This window comes from Ylistrum balloti, unplaced genomic scaffold (genome assembly GCF_031769215.1).
Source record: "Ylistrum balloti isolate Yb309-2 unplaced genomic scaffold, AGI_CSIRO_Ybal_v1 Utg371806, whole genome shotgun sequence".
NCBI lineage: Eukaryota > Metazoa > Mollusca > Bivalvia > Pectinida > Pectinidae > Ylistrum > Ylistrum balloti.
The window spans coordinates 399,328-416,949 of NW_026782901.1; the positions used below are offsets into that span (position 1 = coordinate 399,328).

Sequence of the window (17,622 nt, forward strand, 5' to 3'; positions counted from 1 at the left end):
TGTACAGTGAAGGCATCAGTGAGAGAGTTATTAAGGAGAGAACAGGTCTACTCTCAGAATATGTCCGTCACTTTAAAGCCATGTCAACTCTAGGTCAAGGTCGTCGAAGTGAACTTACTGAATTGTCCAGTATTGGAAACGGGCACGTATCCAGTGAAGATAATATCCAAGTAGTCAGGGATACTGGAGCTTCATCGCCTCTTTGTAAAATGAAGAACTTGACTGAACTACCTAGTCTGTACACTGGTCAACAGAGGCAGGCAAACATGGTTCGTCTCTACCATAAAAAACACATGCAGGACAAAGACATAAGCAGGATCATTGATGTCCCAGAGTTGTCTTTCCCTGACTGTCACCTGGACACCCCTATGAGAGTGTGTGGAGATCAGAATTCTTTCCCATTGACATATGAATCCGAAAATCTTGATGAAAACATTCCATTAAGTTATGGACATTGTTCAAATTCCCCACAGTCATCAGTAGAAACAACATGTGACAATACTGTTAAAAGTACAACCACAAATGGTCAGACGGTTTACTTAGATATCAATGATAATAGTGTTAGAACCGCTGTAGACTCCAGTGACAGGCATTCATATCAAGTACTCAAAGTATCAGGATCTTTAAGAGAAAATGATTCATCAGAGTTTGTTCCTTTTGGACGTCTGACACACAAAAGAAAGCCATCCATACCTCAACGCATTGTGGCCAACAGTTTTGGTGATACAAGAGACAATCAAATTGATACAAACTTGTTACCAACTGTGAAAAAACTAAAAAGAGAACCAAAAATTTATGATCACATTGATGAACAGTTTAGATCCACTGTCAAGATTGGATCAGATCAGTACATTCAGACCACTCCGGCTATCCTTGTAAGTACAGCTACACAGACTGGACCTGAGCTATGTAACCATGTACACAAAAAACTACAGTACAAAGTATATCATGGAATTTCATAACCAGGATCATCATATGGCAGTCAATGTTTTGTTGGTGAATGATTTTTTTTTATATTTTAACGTTACATTATAAAGGCAGACGAAAAAAAAAAACCTGGCAAAGTCTCAAATAGATTTGGCAGTATCAGTTAAATAAAAGAAATGTGTGTCACAATTCTGTAAATGTACTTGTTGTATATTTCATTCTGGTTTTTTTTGTGTTAGGTAAAGAATTCAAATATACCGTATTTATTTTGCTTTAATATAATTTTGATATAAAAAGTATTCAGCAATATCTGATTGAAATGTCTTGATTTATTAATGTAATAAAATTGTATTAAAAATATATCTGGTTGTTTATTCTTAAAGAATTTTATAATGAAGTGAGTCTCATATCAGTTAGTTTTATTGCTTTTCTTTTTGAAAAGTTTGCAATATTTAGACAAGATAAAAGCAATATATATTTATGTCATAATTGTGAAGTTGTATTTTTGAACAAAAAATGAAATTAATTCACAAACTTTATTTTTGCACTGACTTATTCTTTTACAAAAAGATCAGAAATTGAATTTCGTGATTTTCTTCTTGCTGTAAAATGTCTTGCAATAAGCATTTAATGCATGAATAGAAATACCTTGAATGTTGTAATGATTAAATTTTGTACTGACTAAATTATGATGGTATTTTATTTTCATTTTTTATAACATCAAATGCCTATAATCTTAAACACATACTACAGATATGAAATGGAAAATTTGGAGGGCACCAGCTTATACCCCAGATTACTTCAGTATTTACCTGTAAATGTAGCAGCACTGTTTGTCGTTAGGTTGACGTGAGCTTGGCAGTGATATTGGCAGGTATGAAAGAAAGCCGATAGATGTAAGACTTAATGCACCCCCACAGGTAATCACTGTAATATTTCCACTGTTAAGGTATCCGATAATCTCAAAGGATGGTTAAGGTGTGAGCCGTGGAATTATCAAGATTACAACAACCGGGAGCGTGTGTTACTTCATTGTCAGAAGAATCATCGTTATCTTTGAGGAATAAAAATACAGCCGAAGAATGACAAATGAGAATATGAAAATTAATAATTCATGACAGAAAGGAGATAGAACTGCATTGCTGGAGGCTACGAGATAGAAACTATTTGCTGAGCTGTGCCCATTTCATCAGAAAAATTGATTCATTATGGGTGGAAAATTGTCCATGCGCTTTCCGCTTTCCGGGGAAACTGAATAATTAATGGCTGCCATGCAGTGGGTGTAGAGGTAATGAATTTGACAATGCTATGCTCGCCTGTGATTGGGTACAAAATTGATTGTTGACGAACCAGCATCTTGGCTGTATCACCCAACGTGCATCAGATTACTTTAAAGGGTGTTTGTGTAAATAATGCATTTCTAAAATTGTGTTTGATGGTCTAAAAGAGAAAAATCAGGTTAATTATCTCAGCTTAATGCAGGTTTATCAGTAAAATTGACAGTGGACACCAGTTAATTCTCCCTCTGATTTAGTCACTCTTCATGAGGAACTCCTAGAGGGTGCCAAGGAGGGAGAAAGCTAAGGTACAATACCAGGGTTATATGATTTTCATCCTCATATAAAGAATAGCATGCTTTCTGAAAATCATATTCTTCAAATTGTTTTTATCTTATAAAGATTAGTCCAGGTAACATACAAAAACAAAATTTTCTAAAGATTGATTAAATCAGAGTATAAAAAAAAGGACAGATGTAATAAATAGATGGCATTGAAGACTTCATTAGCATAATATGATTGTTATTTTAATCTATTGTTATTTAGTACGAAACTTAATATTGCATTGTTCTGTTAAAGTATTGTTCAGTCATTGGGGGTCTATGCCTATCTTATCGCCCATCGTAAACTTTTTATTTATTGTCATCGTATTGTTTGTCAGAAGCAGTCGCGTGCTGAAATACCCCCCTTGCTAACGGCTTTGTTAGAGCTCCAATGGTGGCATCATGTACCCAAGTATTGGATGAATGTTCACTGATAGGCAGCCTGTATTACTGATAAGTCCTCTACCTATTAGACTAAGTCTTGATAGCTTTAATGCAATATTTCACAATACAAACACATGTCAACGTTTACCATTTAATTCTCTAAAATTCATTGAAACTCTACACTTATCTTAAGAAAACAAATATGTAAAAAATGAATCTACTCTATTTTATATGTAGTTAGAAAACAAAATTATACTGAAAATGTTTAAACTAATTTATTTGATAACTAAAAAAAGTTTGAAAAGACCAGAGCAAATGGATTTTTATTGGTCAATGAAGTGGTGGATCAAGTTGCAGGGTCCGGGTAGGCCTGTGGGTCTCGGCACACGACCCAGTAAGATGTGAAGACAGATCCTTTGTGGATGTCAGCTCGACTCAGCTGTCAGCTTCATTGGGCCTCGTGAAGGGCTAGGTGTGTTGTTTTTTTGTTGTTGGCCAGATAAGGACGTAAATGACAATTTAATCTGGCTGAGATAATTATTATTGATGAGTGCTGATATCATAGTGAGTCAGTGTATGGAATATCAATATGACTTTGTCCCTTCTCCTATCTCCACTGTCATTACATATCCATGTAATATCCTATACCAGGCCTGCTTACTTCTGTTTTAACCAACCATTCTTCAAATATATTTTTTTCTGCTTTCTTGCCTAAAAGTCAGTTTTCACACCTAATAAAATGTTTTAATTTACTTGAGTCTCCTGAGGTTTTCAGAGATAATAAAATTACTATTGAATCATTTAAAAATTATTTTCAAAATTTTCCAATTAAGCTAATTGTGCTTCAAGTAATTGTGGCAGCAAGAGGCCTTTGCTTCTAGAACAATCACTATACCAACATGCAATAACAACATTAATGAAAAATGATTCACTTGGCTGGGGAAGACGTTGAAAAGATTTATTTCATAATACATCTGAAATCAAGTAGAGTTAGAACTTGACATTTTGATTTATTCTATCAAATTGGAATTAGGAGATAAGTGGAATACGATTGGGCACCATATCTTGTCTGTAGAAGCGGCTGATCTGTTCATTATGTTATATGATCATTACAATAGATTTAATCATCTTTTATCTTTTTAAAGAACTGCATGAACTCGAAATGCACTGTGAAACCTTAAAAAGATGCAGTTCATATCTTAGAGTGTGAAGATCACTAGCTAGTCTTTATTAAAAGCAGGACAAATGTCAGATCAGTGTTTGAAAAAGACAATGTTTCAAATTGTAGTCAGCAATACAAGCTCTTTCTTTCCAACTCTTCTGATGGCCTGAGCATATTGACAGGAGACCTTTGTATTTTATAATTGTCATACACAAAAACAAATTTTATAACCGTACAGATCAGATATGATTTTGTTTGAACACAGGACCAGCTGGCCAACTGTCAGTCATATAGGGGACTTTTCTTGGTCAGTTAATGGTTATGCAGCTTCTAGTAGGGGACAGTTTACTGGTCATCTGGTCAGTTCCTGTGGGGGACTTTGTCAGCTGTGTCTACTGATTAACATATTACTATAGATAAGACCAATACTGGTCAGTTAGGAAACTTACAACAATAACAATAAGGGATGACAAATGCATGTTGGGTGTTGATGCTTTTGTAATTATTGTGTCGTTTTTGTAGACTAATCAAAATTTCTGACTATACATGTAATTATTATTGGTTAGGTGACAAAGGCTGCCGTGAGTGGAATACCTCAGTAAAGGCTCACAGTAAATTGGTACATCGTCAACTTGATTAGGGCACCAAGGACATAGCTGGATTTGTCATGCGTCAGTGGCAGACACATGCTTATAAACGCCAAACTTGCTAACTAGCGTGTAGCCAAGGGGTCTGAAGTTAACACAAGCAGTTATTGTATATCATTATAAAGTGAATCACCTCGGCACACTGTTGATGGAGTTACAAAGGAGTTAAGATTGATGTCTCAAGCACTGTGTTATAAGAAGATATGAAATACATATGAGAGGAATTAAAGAATCTGTGTCTGATCCTGCTGGTGATAAAGATGTACATCTACATATTCTATGTACTTTTTGAATGTATATATCAAGTGTTTCTGTTTATCACAAATGTACTTACTCACTGATTTTCTTTAATTTCCTCTAAATACACATGCTTGTAGATTCTTTCTAAAAGTACATACTTATTCTGTTCACCAAATAGATAAGTTTTCTCTAAATGAGCAAATTGATTCTTTAGAGGTAAATCTAATGAAATCTGCTCGATCATTGTAGGGATACTGGAATCTCACTTGTAGGAATTCAGGTTAGGTGTAATGGTGATGTACCATTGTAGGGATACTGGAATCTCGCCTGTAGGAATTCAGGTTAGGTGTAATGGTGATGTACCATTGTAGGGATACTGGAATCTCGCCTGTAGGAATTCAGGTTAGGTGTAATGGTGATGTACCATTGTAGGGATACTGGAATCTCGCCTGTAGGAATTCAGGTTAGGTGTAATGGTGATGTACCATTGTAGGGATACTGGAATCTCGCCTGTAGGAATTCAGGTTAGATGTAATGGTGATGTACCATTGTAGGGATACTGGAATCTCGCCTGTAGGAATTCAGGTTAGGTGTAATGGTGATGTACCATTGTAGGGATACTGGAATCTCGCCTGTAGGAATTCAGGTTAGATGTAATGGTGATGTACCATTGTAGGGATACTGGAATCTCGCCTGTAGGAATTCAGGTTAGGTGTAATGGTGATGTACCATTGTAGGGATACTGGAATCTCGCCTGTAGGAATTCAGGTTAGGTGTAATGGTGATGTACCATTGTAGGGATACTGGAATCTCGCCTGTAGGAATTCAGGTTAGATGTAATGGTGATGTACCATTGTAGGGATACTGGAATCTCGCCTGTAGGAATTCAGGTTAGGTGTAATGGTGATGTACCATTGTAGGGATACTGGAATCTCGCCTGTAGGAATTCAGGTTAGGTGTAATGGTGATGTACCATTGTAGGGATACTGTAATCTACTCTGTAGGAATTCAGGTTAGATGTAATGGTGATGTACCATTGTAGGGATACTGGAATCTCGCCTGTAGGAATTCAGGTTAGGTGTAATGGTGATGTACCATTGTAGGGATACTGGAATCTCGCCTGTAGGAATTCAGGTTTAGGGATACTGGAATCTCGCCTGTAGGAATTCAGGTTAGGTGTAATGGTGATGTACCATTGTAGGGATACTGGAATCTCGCCTGAAGGAATTCAGGTTAGATGTAATGGTGATGTACCATTGTAGGGATACTGGAATCTCGCCTGTAGGAATTCAGGTTAGGTGTAATGGTGATGTACCATTGTAGGGATACTGTAATCTACTCTGTAGGAATTCAGGTTAGATGTAATGGTGATGTACCATTGTAGGGATACTGGAATCTCGCCTGTAGGAATTCAGGTTAGGTGTAATGGTGATGTACCATTGTAGGGATACTGTAATCTACTCTGTAGGAATTCAGGTTAGATGTAATGGTGATGTACCATTGTAGGGATACTGGAATCTCGCCTGTAGGAATTCAGGTTAGGTGTAATGGTGATGTACCATTGTAGGGATACTGTAATCTACTCTGTAGGAATTCAGGTTAGATGTAATGGTGATGTACCATTGTAGGGATACTGTAATCTACTCTGTAGGAATTCAGGTTAGATGTAATGGTGATGTACCATTGTAGGGATACTGGAATCTCGCCTGTAGGAATTCAGGTTAGGTGTAATGGTGATGTACCATTGTAGGGATACTGGAATCTCGCCTGTAGGAATTCAGGTTAGGTGTAATGGTGATGTACCATTGTAGGGATACTGGAATCTCGCCTGTAGGAATTCAGGTTAGATGTAATGGTGATGTACCATTGTAGGGATACTGGAATCTCGCCTGTAGGAATTCAGGTTAGATCTAATGGTGATGTACCATTGTAGGGATACTGGAATCTACTCTGTAGGAATTCAGGTTAGATGTGATGATGATGTACCATTGTAGGGATACTGGAATCTCGCCTGTAGGAATTCAGGTTAGATCTAATGGTGATGTACCATTGTAGGGATACTGGAATCTACTCTGTAGGAATTCAGGTTAGGTGTGATGGTGATGTACCATTGTAGGGATACTGGAATCTCGCCTGTAGGAATTCAGGTTAGATGTGATGATGATGTACCATTGTAGGGATACTGGAATCTCGCCTGTAGGAATTCAGGTTAGATCTAATGGTGATGTACCATTGTAGGGATACTGGAATCTACTCTGTAGGAATTCAGGAATTCTTTAAACACTGTCATAAAACACCAGAAATTCTTACTATAACCTTATCCACTATCACTACCTTCTTGTAACTGCTGTCAAACAGCTCCATTATGTTTGTGAGGTCATTCAGACACAATCCTTACATCTCTAAATTAGAGGCTTGTAGTTTTTGCAATTAGGACATTTGAACCTTTGTGGTGATGAACTGGGAACTTAGTGTCTTTGTAGTGATGAACTGGGAACTTAGTGGCAGTGATGAGATGTTTACCTATGAATACAATTATATACAAACAGCAACTGTGTAAAATGTTTTAATTGTCTCTTAGGATAATGCAGTGCTCAAAGCTCAATGTCACCCTTCTATATATTCAGCATCAATGAAATAAAATACAGTAAGCAAAGATCACTTAAAACAAAATCAAAATATTATGAATTGAGGTCAAGGTCATATAAAACTCAATGTGACACAAGAAGACACTCTTATGACAAGCTTAGGTCAAGGTCATTTGCAATATCACACAAAAAATGCTGCTGAAAGTATAGGTCAAGTGTAATACAAAACATAACAATTCCATAATGAGAGGTCAAGGTCATGGTAAAACTCAGTTGTAAACTCAGAGCTCAAGGACATTGTAAACTTGGTGTGTGACAGCCCTCCTGATAACTGAAGAAGTTGAAATAAACCCCTGCATAGTGGAGGAATACTTGTGTAGTAAAAAGATTGTGGTGTTCACTGTCTCTTCCTGTGGTTTGATGTTAGCATTAGTTATTATATCTGACAATCATCTGGCTTGGAGGATTGACCCAGATTAAATTCACATTGTCACTATACTGGTTTACACTGTTGGTGTGTATATCATTTACAATATTCTGTCATCTGTGAGTGGCTTTAGATTAATCCAGATTGATCATTCCACAAAATACTCTGTCTCATTTCAGTCAGTCATCATACCACCTATCCCACAAAATACTTTGGTCTCATTTCAGTCGTTATATCACTATCCCACAAAACACTTAGTCTCAGTTCAGTCAATCACCATATCACTAATAAATATCTTCTCATCCATAGAAAAAGTTCGGATTTACACAGTTGTCATGATTGCTATCTTCCATGGTTCTGAAAATTGTAAGTTCTAAATTACAATGTAAGAAAGACTTTGAAGAAACCAATCAGAAGAGTTTCAGCAAATATTTTACTATGAGGAGCTTTCTTCTCCTGACAGGTGGGTTTGGGGAGTATGAAGAGAGGTCAAGGCTGATTCTTGAACCCCTTGATCTCAAACCTCCCTCTGACACTTCTCCCTACCCCAAACATTCACTGTGTTTATTTTGCTTCTACTTCATCAGAGATTTGTCATAATTATAGCCCTTAATCTCTGATAACAAACCGCCAATGTTATTTTAAACTTTCCACTCTGATTGGAACCCACTGCTCCTGACAATACACTATCTTGGGAGATGATTTCCTGCAGGTGTTTCATCTCCAAGAATTTCATCCTATTTCAATTAATTTGTGAATTTGCAGGAACAAAGAGCGTTATCAGTAAATGGTATACATTTGTAGTATCTGTTATTGTATACACGCTGAACTACATATCCTGTTTCTAGATGGCATACACTGATTTGCTGCTCCTGTAGCGAAGTCTTCCTTAGGCTGTTGTCTGACGCTGATTTACTACTCACTTATAAATAGGACCATACTTTGTTAATAAAAACTTTACTTTTGAATGCTTTTTTGAAAACAAGACTTTTAAAACTCTCTCTCAATGCAATTTACAAGATATTACTGTTACAAAGATATTTCACTGATTGTGAACAAGATCACAAGACGCTTAGAGCTAAGTGAAAGACAAGTGTCAAGACTTCCCATGCTTGCCAACCTTCTCTATTCAAAAGGGAGGCTGTGGATGTTTGGCCCCATAAATCAGCAGATCTTTTAAGTTGTTGGTAATTGTAAGAATCCCTTAATACATAAAAAGATCATATTTTAAGGCATTAATCTGTGAAAAGAGGGGTCTATATATTTATAATGAAAACCTCTCTCCTGGACAAACCATAAGTATGTGTATCAGTACTCAGTAAGAAGCTGACTCTCACTCTGGAATACTTCAGATATACAATTATTATTTTGAATATTCCAGCTTTGAAGATGTTAAGCTAAAACAGAAACTGAAAGAACAATATATTCTCAGAACAACAGGTAGTAAGTAACATGTTAGAAAACGTATACCTGTGCTTACTTGGAACATCTTTCATGAGTGTTACCTATACTAAAATCTCTAGAACAGGGACTGAATACTTTATTATAGAAATATGATATAGGTTCTATCTTGATTGAAATCTCCTGACATGTCAGATACAACATGTGCACATCAATTGCAGTTACAAGAATACAAAAATATGTGACACAAGTTCTTGCATGTGACAAGTGGAGGGGGCCTTGGACCCTTGAACTAGGTGAACACATGAGGAATGTGCAGCACATAGCTGTGTGGCCATGGGTTTAGAGCTGTGGGGTTACGGTGGATAACCAAGTATGATAGGAACCTCACTTGTACGGGGTATAATGTCACCAGATGTACCAAGGGACACCACCCACCGCATTGTAGACATTCAATAAACGTGTTCAGTTGGTTACAGCCGATCAAACTTGACCGCACATGTGGATAAAGATTCCACAGGAAGAAGATCATTCTGATGTTGTGTGTTAAAAGTTTGTCACAATTCTATTTACTATGTACATACTGGGATAGATAGCATTGATACTATGGTAAATGTGGTTCTCGTTTGATAGACAAATTACTCTTTAAAATGAAATAATGAGTTTAGATTTTTCATTTTCTTTTTTCTTTTTTTTCTTTTTTTTTTCTTTTTTTTTCTTCGTTTCATTTATTCATTCTACTTTTACAACATAATTTCCCAAGAATGAAGTAAAATGTGATTGATTTAATTTTTATTTTCCCTAAAATGAATATTAAGAATTAAGTATTGCAGTCCTGGTCTCCTTAGTTATTATTGGTGTCATGATTAACATCCAGTAAACAGTTCTATAGAGGAATGATATTGTACACAGCATTTTAATTCCTTCTAACGTCGAGTTAATTTACCATGCCCAGGAATCTCTGGGTGGCATTGTCGTCTACTGTCATCTCTGACACATCGACGAGAATCATCGACGATGATCTTTTCAGAGTTGTCAAGATCCACCCTGGCTATTATAGTCATTGTCAGAACATAGACAACTTAGGTTGAGTTTGAATAGACGACAGATGGTACAGGATGGTAGGATGTATAGCATATCAAAATAAAAACGCAATAAAACGGACATTTGCTTAATAAAGTGTGATAATGAGTAATCATGTTTAGATGTTTTAGAGCGATTCGTTTGTGCAGGAGGTTGGACTCTTTGATATGATATGTGTTAGGTATTTTTATACTGTTAATTAGTAAATCTGATATCTCCTTGTAAAGACCATAGATCATACTACTATAGCCTCATAGTTTAAAGGTTGTTTGGAACTTCAGACTCAGGGTAGTTCTGGTTAAACTATCAGGAACCTGTCTGTAATTCAGAGCTAGAAAAGTAGATATATTCACAAAGACTTTACAAGATTTAGCAATGTTTTCATCATACTAAATTCATGATCTCAAAGAATTTGAATGTTTAAATTAAGACAGAGAGATTCAAACCATGTGGTAGACCATAGAAGAGGTTCACAAAGTAAATGTTAAACTAAGGTCACTAAAAACAAACATTGTCCAGTATCAAACTTGACAGTTTGGTGTTGTTTTTGTTTTGTTTTATAGGACAAAGAGTTTTTAATTAATACATTCACTTCAAGACCAATGTGATCACATGTTCATTGTGAGACCAATGTGATCACATGTTCAGTGTGAGACCAATGTGATCACATGTTCAGTGTGAGAACAATGTGATCACATGTTCAGTGTGAGACCAATGTGATCACATGTTCAGTGTGAGAACAATGTGATCACATGTTCAGTGTGAGACCAATGTGATCACATGTGCAGTGTGAGACCAATGTGATCACATGTTCAGTGTGAGACCAATGTGATCACATGTTCAGTGTGAAACCAATGTGATCACATGTTCAGTGTGAGAACAATGTAATCACATGTGCAGTGTGAGACCAATGTGATCACATGTTCAGTGTGAGACCAATGTGATCACATGTTCAGTGTGAGAACAATGTGATCACATGTTCAGTGTGAGACCAATGTGATCACATGTTCAGTGTGAGACCAATGTGATCACATGTTCAGTGTGAGACCAATGTGATCACATGTTCAGTGTGAGACCAATGTGATCACATGTTCAGTGTGAGACCTTATTGACCATACATTAATTAATTACTCGATCAATAAATATAACTACATGTTCATTGCTATACCAATGTGTTCAAATACACATTGCTGAACCTTTCCTGTTGTACTGATGGACACATCATGTTCTGGTATAAGGAGAATGATATACATTGTACAATGATGTACAAAATTGTATAGCTCATACTTTGAACATCGAGGCTAAAGATGTTCCAAAGTATGATATTTGTTTATCAGCAAGACTAAGGACTACAGTGGTTCATGACATCAGCTAGACCTATAAATTCACACTGATATTGGAGGGGGATTACTTTCAGTCGGCCTTCAAGCTTGTAGCGCCACATCAACAATACAACCCGAACCAAAAACTTTGGGTCAATCTGGTAAAACAATGACCATCAGATGACCTTGGACAGCCAATCAGAGAATGGTATTTATGCGACAGCCTTGTAATAATATTATTATTTACTAGAGATTCAGCTGGTGACCTACATCTGTCAATATAGTTAAATCCTTATCCCAGTCCTCTATGCAAACATCTGTTACGCCATATTGATTCTGATCAGATCTCCCAATAAAGAGTTTTATCAGTCATTAAACAATCAATATGTTCCACATTCAGCACACTAATGTTTGAAATACCCAGCCTCACATGGACCTCAATTGGTGTATCATCCGCTATGGGTCATGGCCAGGTACTCTTGGAACGTACCATTCCACAGGCATGATATTGGTAGTGCACCTTGTCTAAAGGACCAGTAAGCTTATGGCATACTGCTTTGTCTGTTGTCCAACGCTGTTGTCTGTCAAATTTTCTTTTTCTAAAAATTGCTTCTAGTCCTAAACCACTAAACAGATTTTGACCAAATTTGGTCAGAAGCATCCTTGTTCATTTGTATTCTATGTTAAGATATCCTGTGTGGAAACATACGCATATAAATTGTTACCAAAAAGCTCAGGTCGCAGTCGTTCCTACGTAATATCAGTTTTATTGTTTTAAAGACATTGTTGATGGTGAACTTTGACCCTTTTACCTTGACCGATGAACACCTAAATATGATTATTAGATGTATAACTTGATGTTATAATACCATTTGGTAAAATAGAACAAATCTGTGAATATTTGGTTGATTCTGGATACGATGGGCAGAAGATGGAACTGGAAGGGACAGACAGACTTATATGCCCCCCAATGAAATAAGTATAAAAATCTTGTCATTGAAAAAAAAAAAAATATATATATATATGTGTTGCTGAAACCTGAAACTGTTTACTACTGAAAATCATCACCCTTTGATCAGATGTCATCTTAGTGTTAATGTCAAAACGCAATTAAATGAACATGTACTGGTATTTTCATGCAAAGTGAGTACAATTGAAATGTTTTGCATGAGATCCCAGGTCAAATGAATGTAATAGACAAAATACACGGGAGAATTAATGGGGTTTTTCTCTGCTGAAATGATAAACAGAGGTAAACAAAAAATCACATTTTCAAAGCACCACACAGTTTCTGAATACTACCTCATTCTTGTTCAGACTGCATGTAATAATTTGGATGCATATTTTCATAACCAAAGATACAATATCTTATAATTCAACTATATCTGACAGTTTAAGTGTGAATGGGCCATATTTCAATCAAATGTCATAGTTATATCAGTCTTATCAAGTCTTTGATAAATCTTCCATTTTACAAAAAAAAACAAAATACACCAGCTAACATCCCCAAGGAAGACTGCGTTTAGATAGTAAAGAGACATCAGGGACTCTTTCTAGATCCAACATCTGTATAAATACATACCTGTCATATATTTGTTACCTGATACCCTACACTTAATTAACTTACCTTTATCAGAAATAACAGGTACACCAATTTAATTCAAGGTCAGCGATATCCACAAACACATCGATCTGTCATCAAAGTTTGTCCTTTTAAACTATCGTAGTAAAATGGTTCACTACAGTGTCAACAAATGTTGCTCTTCTGCTTATCACGCAGGTATGACCCAAGTACTGAGGCTGGGTTGACTGCCAGCCTAGCTCAGCATCCCGTGGTGGTACAGGTGACGTGGGTTTACATCTATGGGATTTCCCAGGCTAACTGGTCACCTGTAAAAACAGAATTGAGTGGAGCATTGATAAACAGTTAAAGAGTTATTTGTAACACACAATGTCCCTCTATCGAACACGTCCACAGATTGGGAGGGACAGCTCTCCTCCTTATACTCAATATACTGTGTCAGTACTGTACTTCAGTATTAGGTAACATAAAACAAGTGTGTGCTTCATAGGAAGCTTGATTGACAATGAGTTTCAGGACCTAAAGTAAAATAAACAAAAAAAATAAATCAGAATTCACTTTAATAAATTGTTTAAGCGAGAGGAACACACCCTGAAAAGGAAAGAATAATTTAATTTGTGTTTTATTGATGTTTTTAAAGTTTTTGAATTTTTCTGTTTTGTAGTTTAAAGCTTGCGATACTATCAAAGAACCACAGGGCTGTGTACAGCTTGTCAGCTGCATTAGCACACCTTACCTGACAACAAGCGTTGTTGGATAATATTTCAAAATCTGCAGGCAATTTAATATTTTTAATAAGGTTTGATTTTCGTTAAAAATATTATAATGGTAATCAATATGTTGAGAATCAAGCGTGGAAGTTGCAGTGATAAAGGGATTTGTTGTGCTTGTAACGGAGGCTAGTGTAACAAGCTCTAATATCACACATAAAAAGTCTGTTTACTGGCTGTTTCTTTTGACACCTTGATTTAATTTGGTTTTGATTTAATTTTTATACCATTGGTTTTGACATCTGTGATGGACAGTTGGTATACTATGATCCCCACACCTGTTACCTGGTTGTGACATCAATATCTTACAGGTGGAACGTTTTTACACACCATCACTAATGCTAGCTAGTTTTAAAACAATGGTAAAAAGCAGTAGAATTACTTGAAAACACTTGACTGACCACGCAGTTTGGTTGTGAAGTATCTTACAACAATAAACAGTATATCTGATTGCCTGGGTACATTAGTGAAAACCTGGACAGGTCATTCCTCTAGTGTTAGCCTGAATAGGTCATTCCTCTAGTGTTAGTCTGAACAGGTCATTCCTCTAGTGTTAGCCTGAACAGGTCAATCCTCTAGTGTTAGCCTGAACAGGTCATTCCTCTAGTGTTAGTCTGAACAGGTCATTCCTCTAGTGTTAGCCTGAACAGGTCATTCCTCTAGTGTTAGCCTGAACAGGTCAATCCTCTAGTGTTAGCCTGAACAGGTCATTCCTCTAGTGTTAGTCTGAACAGGTCATTCCTCTAGTGTTAGCCTGAACAGGTCAATCCTCTAGTGTTAGCCTGAACAGGTCAATCCTCTAGTGTTAGTCTGAACAGGTCATTCCTCTAGTGTTAGTCTGAACAGGTCATTCCTCTAGTGTTAGCCTGAACAGGTCAATCCTCTAGTGTTAGTCTGAACAGGTCATTCCTCCTAGTGTTAGTCTGGAGAGGTCATCCCTCCTTGGTACATCAAGCCTTGACAGGTCATTCCACTTAGGTACAGGAGTGTTAGTCTGGAGAGGTCATTCTTCCTTGGTACATCAAGCCTTGACAGGTCATTCCACTAAAGTATAAGAGTGTTAGTCTGGAGAGGTCATTCTTCCTTGGTACATCAAGCCTTGACAGGTCATTCCAATTAGGTACAAGAGTGTTAGTCTGGAGAGGTCATCCCTCCTTGGTACATCAAGCCTTGACAGGTCATTCCACTAAGGTATAAGAGTGTTAGTCTGGAGAGGTCATTCTTCCTTGGTACATCCAGCCTTGACAGGTCATTCCACTAAGGTATAAGAGTGTTAGTCTGGAGAGGTCATCCCTCCTTGGTACATCAAGCCTTGACAGGTCATTCCAATTAGGTACAAGAGTGTTAGTCTGGAGAGGTCATCCCTCCTTGGTACATCAAGCCTTGACAGGTCATTCCACTAAGGTATAAGAGTGTTTGTCTGGAGAGGTCATTCTTCCTTGGTACATCAAGCCTTGACAGGTCATTCCACTAAGGTACAAGAGTGTTAGTCTGGAGAGGTCATCCCTCCTTGGTACATCAAGCCTTGACAGGTCATTCCACTAAGGTATAAGAGTGTTAGTCTGGAGAGGTCATCCCTCCTTGGTACATCAAGCCTTGACAGGTCATTCCACTTAAGTATAAGAGTGATAGTCTGGAGAGGTCATCCCTCCTTGGTACATCAAGCCTTGACAGGTCATTCCACTAAGGTATAAGAGTGCTAATCTGGAGTGGCAATTCCATCTGGGTAGGTTATTGTTAGCCTTGACAGGTCATTCTAGGAGGGTGCAAAAGTGCTAGTCTGAAGAGGCCATTCTTTCTTGGTATGTTAGTGTTGGCTTGGACAGATCATCCAGCTAGCATACAGGACTGTTAGAATGGAAAGGCCATTCTTTACCTACATTCCACTTAGGTACACTTAGAGTGTTAATCTGGAGAGATCCTTCCACCTGGGTATAGGACTGTTAGTGTGGAGAGGCCATTCTACCTGGGTATGGGAGTGTTAGTGTGGAGAGGCCATTCCACCTGGGTATTGGAGTGTTAGTGTGGAGAGGCCATTCCACCTGGGTATTGGAGTGTTAGTTTAGAGAGGCCATTCTACCTGGGTATGGGAGTGTTAGTGTGGAGAGGTCATTCCACCTGGGTATTGGAGTATTAGTGTAGAGAGGCCATTCTACCAGGGTATGGGAGTGTTAGTGTAGAGAGGCCATTCTACCTGGGTATGGGAGTGTTAGTGTAGAGAGGCCATTCTACCTGGGTATGGGAGTGTTAATGTGGAGAGGCCATTCCACCTGGGTATTGGAGTGTTAGTGTAGAGAAGCCATTCTACCTGGGTATGGGAGTGTTAGTGTGGAGAGGCCATTCCACCTGGGTATTGGAGTGTTTGTGTGGAGAGGCCATTCCACCTGGGTATTGGAGTATTAGTGTAGAGAGGCCATTCTACCTGGGTATGGGAGTGTTAGTGTGGAGAGGCCATTCTACCAGGGTATGGGAGTGTTAGTTTGGAGAGGCCATTCCACCTGGGTATGGGAGTGTTAATGTGGAGAGGCCATTCCACCTGGGTATTGGAGTGTTAGTGTGGAGAGGCCATTCCACCTGGGTATTGGAGTATTAGTGTAGAGAGGCCATTCTACCAGGGTATGGGAGTGTTAGTGTAGAGAGGCCATTCCACCTGGGTATGGGAGTGTTAGTGTGGAGAGGCCATTCTACGTGGATATGGGAGTGTTAATGTGGAGAGGCCATTCCACCTGGGTATTGGAGTGTTAGTGTGGAGAGGCCATTCCACCTGGGTATGGGAGTGTTAGTGTGGAGAGGCCATTCCACCTGGGTATAGGACTGTTAGTGTGGAGAGGTCATTCCACCTGGGTATTGGAGTGTTAGTGTGGAGAGGCCATTCCACCTGGGTATAGGACTGTTAGTGTGGAGAGGCCATTCCACCTGGGTATGGGAGTGTTAGTGTGGAGAGGCCACTCTACCTGGGTATTGGAGTGTTAGTGTGGAGAGGCCATTCCACCTGGGTATTGGAGTATTAGTGTAGAGAGGCCATTCTACCTGGGTATTGGAGTGTTAGTGTGGAGAGGTCATTCCACCTGGGTATTGGAGTGTTAGTGTGGAGAGGCCATTCCACCTGGGTATTGGAGTGTTAGTGTGGAGAGGCCATTCCACCTGGGTAAATGACTGTTAGTTTGGAGAGGCCATTCTACCAGGGTATGGGACTGTTAATGTGGAGAGGCCATTCCACCTGGTATGGAAGTTTTAGTGTGGAGAGGCCTCTCCGCCTTAATGGCTTGGGATTGTAAGTCTTGAGAGGTCTTTCCAGCAAGGTATGTTATCTTTAGTCTGGAGAGGCCATTTTACTGGGGAAACAGAAGTGTTAGTCCCCCTTGATTTATCACCCATCTCACCATCAGCACCATGGCATAGGGGCAACCAGTTTAATTAGATCAGAATGAATCAGTCAATATTTTGTTACCTTTTAGTATTATGGTAATGGTGATTTAATTGGTGAAA

The 17,622-nt window shown here is 38.2% G+C and overlaps 2 protein-coding genes across 2 annotated transcripts in view; one reads left to right on the forward strand and one right to left on the reverse strand.

The window, feature by feature from the left end:
- LOC132563642 (activating signal cointegrator 1 complex subunit 3-like) overlaps positions 1–17,622 on the forward strand; it is a 269,825-nt gene that overhangs the window by 188,323 nt on the left and 63,880 nt on the right. The window lies entirely within an intron of this gene.
- LOC132563645 (uncharacterized) overlaps positions 1–17,622 on the reverse strand; it is a 73,698-nt gene that overhangs the window by 28,962 nt on the left and 27,114 nt on the right. The window contains exon 2 of the mRNA XM_060228384.1: positions 13,409–13,671. The gene's annotated coding sequence lies outside the window, so the exon portion shown is untranslated. The remainder of the gene's footprint in view (positions 1–13,408; positions 13,672–17,622) is intronic.